Below are 5,331 nucleotides of genomic sequence, written 5' to 3'. Positions count from 1 at the left end.
ATGACACACAGCCAACGGGATGAGCGTGTATCTAAATGCATGTGCTCATATTCATCATGTTTATCATTCCTTCGTCTCTCCTGCATCCATGGAGCCCCACAGGGAACTGTGTTATTTTGGGCATATATTTAATAACACAGTACATGATGCTTTTTGGGTGACAACACCAGGGACTTGGTGTGGTTTGCCTCAGAATATCAGAGGAGGCGAGTAAAAAATATCACTCTTAGTAGGAAGACACTGCCACCTAGTGGGCAAAAGTCTGCACACACTGCTCACTACTATACTGTGTTATTATTACTCAATCCTGCCATCATGACATTGATTAAACTAAAGGAGCAACTTCTGTTTTCTGATATTTGAGTCACGCTGATCTACTTTCTGCAGCTCGTCGCTGCAAAACTGTGCTCTAGGTAAGGATATATTGCTGTGTAATCATTTACGGAAGAAATTAGAGTATGTTATAGTATTGTAGTGAAACATAAACAATAACAAACATATATTTCTAACATAAACGAATGCAGAAACCATGTTTGTAAATAGGAAAACCAGATGGGTGTTGTAGGATATTATAGTGATTATATAATTGACTACAAATACGGCACAGTATGTTGCAGTTAGTGACAATGAGCTGTGGTGGCGACTGATTTCATAATACATAACAACATAATAAAACAGAATTATATCATTACTATGAGTAATACAACTTATTTGTGCAAACAAATGTCGCCAATGCAGATGTTCCAAATTAATCTGTTTTCAAATGTGTAACCACTCAAACAAATGCTACTTTGACAAATGTTTCAGGAGAAATTATGTTCATGTGTAAGATTATAGATAAATACACTCATAACACAAAGAGATAGATAAACATTCGTCATGCTTTGTGGAACAAATCCTATTCCCCCATTTACTTGGATTACTTATGAAGGTTTTACTAAATACCTCAATATTGATAATGCCACAATATTCTAGGTTTCACTCTTGCACAAAGCTTAGATTAATCATCAGTAAAGTGGATATAATAATAGAACAGCTGGAACAGTCAATTCATACTGCAAATAAATGAATTCAGCTCGTTTTCATTACCAGTAGGTCAAATGGTAAAAGTAAAAAGTGTAAAATAACAACAGTCATCCAGACATTATTTTAATTCAACAGCTGTTGCATCAGGACATCACACATTAGCAGACTGTCAAAGGGTTATCACAAGATTTACAGGAATACGCATAATTCTTCTTATACTGAGGCGCCCTCTTGTGGAATCATTCTGTAACTACATGCATGTGTAAATGCATCTATCCTCAAGTGGCGACCTTGCTGCATCAGGCTCCATCTGCCTCCTGGAGTGAAGCTGTTAACAAAGTTGGCTTCCATCATCGAGGTCAACTTTACAGCCGAGTGTTACAGTAGCTAACTCCATCGATAGCGACCTGTCAATCACAAGGTAGCCCCGCCCCAAAGCATCCCCTGCTTTATGGTCTATTTTACTCTAAATGGGACCATCATTTACTAAATGAACATCATGCGTTATTGAAGAAGGCTTGAAACCAGCGGTTGAGACCATTAACTCATGTTTACAATGTTTACTGAGATAATAGATCAAAGTGAGACGCCCAGTCGCCCCAGTCTATAGTCCACCCTCCATAACCAGTGTAGATTTACACAGCACAGGTGTTTTCTCAGTAGAAGCATTAAGTTGCTTTATTTTACTCATTAAACTCGTTGGTGACCAAAGCTTGCTCCATCCATACACACTGTTGCCCGTAAAGATGGAATATTTAGTTTTCAGACACAATGTTTTTTGCTATTTAATTGATTCAGTAATCATGTTTGACCAAGTGCAATGATTACATTATGTGTCCCAATTACACAGGTGAAATTAATTCATGCATAATATTTGTTTGGCGCTATAAAAGACAAGACATTTGCAAATTATTCCAACTTTATGGGCAACGCTGTACCTGGCTCCAGATCGACCCAATTGCAAAATACCATTGCAGTAGCCGGGTTTCAACCAGTAGATCGCATATCATACAAAATATGTAGAATTCATATAATTTGGACCTGAATCACCACACCACTAAATGCCCATATTCATTGGTTTACAGCTTCTTTTTTATTATTTATTATTTTATTTTTTTACAGCTTTAAAAGTAGTTTGGGAATTAAAGTTAAAATTAAGATCCAATGGGTTCATTCTTTGCACGGCAGAAAGCACTGGAAATGTAATTAAGTGTTGAAGAGCAACAATTGAGCACATGGGTCAGCTGTGTGTGTGTGTGTGTGTGTGTGTGTGTGTGTGTGTGTGTGTGTGTGTGTGTGTGTGTGTGTGTGTGTGTGTGTGTGTGTGTGTGTGTGTGAGCAATCACTCATGTTGCACACAGCCAGATACAGAGAATGTTAATGTGTGTGAGCAGTCTGATCTATGGCAGTGCTGGCTCAATCACACAACACTCTCTATAACAAATGATGGGACAGGCCGGTACTGGACCGTAACAAATGGGCCATCTGACTGAGCACTGGGACTATTAATCATGATATAAGTTTCCATAGCTTTTTTTTAAATGTATTTCCTTTTATTTTTTTTTGTATGACTGTTTCTGTTTCAGTCAATCTGGTCTATTTCAGACTTCTCGTCCTGGTCTTTCCTCGGTTCGTGCTCCGTGGGTGCGTCTGGAGGGGAAAGGAGCGGTTCCTGACCATGGAGATCAAGCAGCTGCAGCATCTGACTAATGACAAAAACACACTAACAGGAGAGGTCACAGACACAAAGGATATGCTCGATGTCAAAGGAGATGAAGGTTAATATCCTGCAGGAGAAGGTAAGTGAGTCCAGGTGGCCCTCGTGGTGACACGTCTCCTGATAGCATATCAGTGTTGTGTTTTCAGCCTGTTCAGCTAATGGACATTAGGAGGGTGTTTGTTAAATGACTCATTGGATGTGTGCTGAGCAAAATCGCTCACTATTTCTTAACCTTCACACATAAATATGTTGTTTACCTATTATATGGCAGCACATGTGTCCTTATATACACGTATATATGCACACACACGTGCACGGCATGTCTCAGAGGCTTTATTAGACATCGCCTGTTAACATCTTAGTCATTGTGATTTTTTTTATCACATTGCTGCATGTTCTTTTTTTTCATCCCTACAGGCTCAGTTTGATTTTAGTTTGCTGACTCAGCAGATATGCTTAGTAGACAATTAAGGAGGAGAAAAAGCCAGGGCAAATTTGTGACTTTTTTTCTCAGAATATTGCCCAGCTTTCTCTGCTCCGTTGTTTTTTTTTTCCTCCTATAGTGGCCGTAATATACGCCGACGTGGGAAGCCTCCCTTTCCCCCTGTTTCCACATGTTTTTCTCTCTATGGCGCCTGCCTCTACTCACACATAAATCATCAATCTTAAATATCCTTCTTCCTCATTCTTCATGCCACATTTCTAAAAAAAAATCCAAAGTATACATGATTTGAAACAAATGTTTAAATACATTTAAATAAAGTATACTATCACACTGTTTGTGTATGAATGGAAGAAGAATCAGGTAAATGTTACACCGTGAACCACTTCCTGTTTCCCAGCATTCCCGGGAGGATATGACCTACAACGCTGTGTCCCATAGGAAACGTAGACTGGATTACATCATGCCACACCACATTGATGCAATGATCTGAGCTCTACTGAGCGGACTAGTACAGGTACAGCAGAGACAGTGTGTGCAATTATGCTGTTGGGAGTTTCACTGGAGAGTCTGAGTGTGTTTCTTTGTGCATCTTTGATGTGGACTTTTTCTCGGTGCAGCTGCAGTTGTTCATCCCTGCAGGCCCGGACGGAGAGGAAGCAGGAAGATGAATTGTCTGTTATGTTGACAGCGCCGGTTCTAATTGCCGTTTTGATTGGGTGTTATTTGTTTTGTGTTTTTTTTCGTCCGTGAATTTTTGTCCAACGTCGTCATGTCTGCCTCTTTGCTGTCTGTCTTCTCTTGAAAGCAGGTTTTTCCTCATGTTTTCCATTCTCTACTTTTCCATCTCAACAGCACAATGGCTTATTTTTCAGCATTTAAATCCTTTCTCCTCTTGCATTTTTTCCTTAAGTTCTTCATTCTTCTTTCTCTGTCTCCTTCTCCAACAGGAAAGCATCTCTCATCCTCAGGACACAACGCAGGCCTTCCTCATCATTGCCATTTCTTCCGTTTTCTATGTTGAATCACTCCCTGTCATAACACACAGTATCATTTTCAACATTAAAGGCCTTCCTTTTCATACGCCGGACCCTGAGTTCTTTGTTAAACGCGTCTCTTTCTTTTTTCTACGCTAACTAGAACACACATCTCATTCTCTGGATGTCTGACTTCTATATCTTAGAGACCTTCCTTTCCTCACTTAAGGCCTTCCTTCTCCTATATGTTGCCTTGGGTTCTTCTCCTTTCATTTTGCATGTTGTCTCTCTCCGACTGAAAGGCATTTCTCATCAGAGTCATTTGAGCAGGCCTCCTTGAACGGCCTATTCTTTGCCCCTCACTCTCCAGGACCTCCTTCATCTTGTTTATGTTGGCACAAGCATTTTTGTTGGCCTCTGCCTTCATCTGCATCTCCCAGCATGTCTTTCTCCAGAGTGAGATGATTACGAAGCAAAGACTGGCTCAGCATCACTCTGACCTCAGGCTGGAGGTGATCATATTCTTCACCATCATTTGGTAAGCAGATAATTAGCCTTGTTGTCCAGAGGGATCTCGTTTCTCCGAAGCTGCTGGGTGTTTTTATGCCAGCCCGTTCCACTCTCCGCCCTGTGCTTGCTGTTGTTGCCAAAGCACAGAGAGCGCATGGAGATTCATCTCCAAGCACAAATAAACAGCATTAACTTATATAAATAATCATAATCACATGAGTTTACCTAAAATGTTGCATTTATGTAGTGCCTTTCTAGTCCAGAGTCCAGCTCTCCATCAGGAGAGACATGACCCCCAGGAACCCCACCACTTAGTTCAAGTGTTTTTTTATTTGTATTTTTATTTCATTTGACTAACTCAGTGAAAGTTAAATGATGAATTCACTATCATAGTATCAATGAATACAGACCCTTACAGATACAAGGTTGAGACTTGGAATGCTCCCATAGTTTTAGTCATGCAATGACCCTTCCAATCCTCTAGTTGGCTCTGTGTTCTGTTTGCTCCCTTTTGCTGGTCATAGATGTGGATGGATGGATGGATGGATGGATGGATGGATGGATGGATGGATGGATGGATGGATGGATGATGGATGGATGGATGGATGGATGGATGGATGGATGGATGATGGATGGATGGATGAATATATGGTTAT

This window comes from Eutrigla gurnardus (genome assembly GCF_963514095.1).
Source record: "Eutrigla gurnardus genome assembly, chromosome: 6".
NCBI classification, from domain to species: Eukaryota; Metazoa; Chordata; class Actinopteri; order Perciformes; family Triglidae; genus Eutrigla; species Eutrigla gurnardus.
This window is presented reverse-complemented; position numbering follows the sequence as displayed.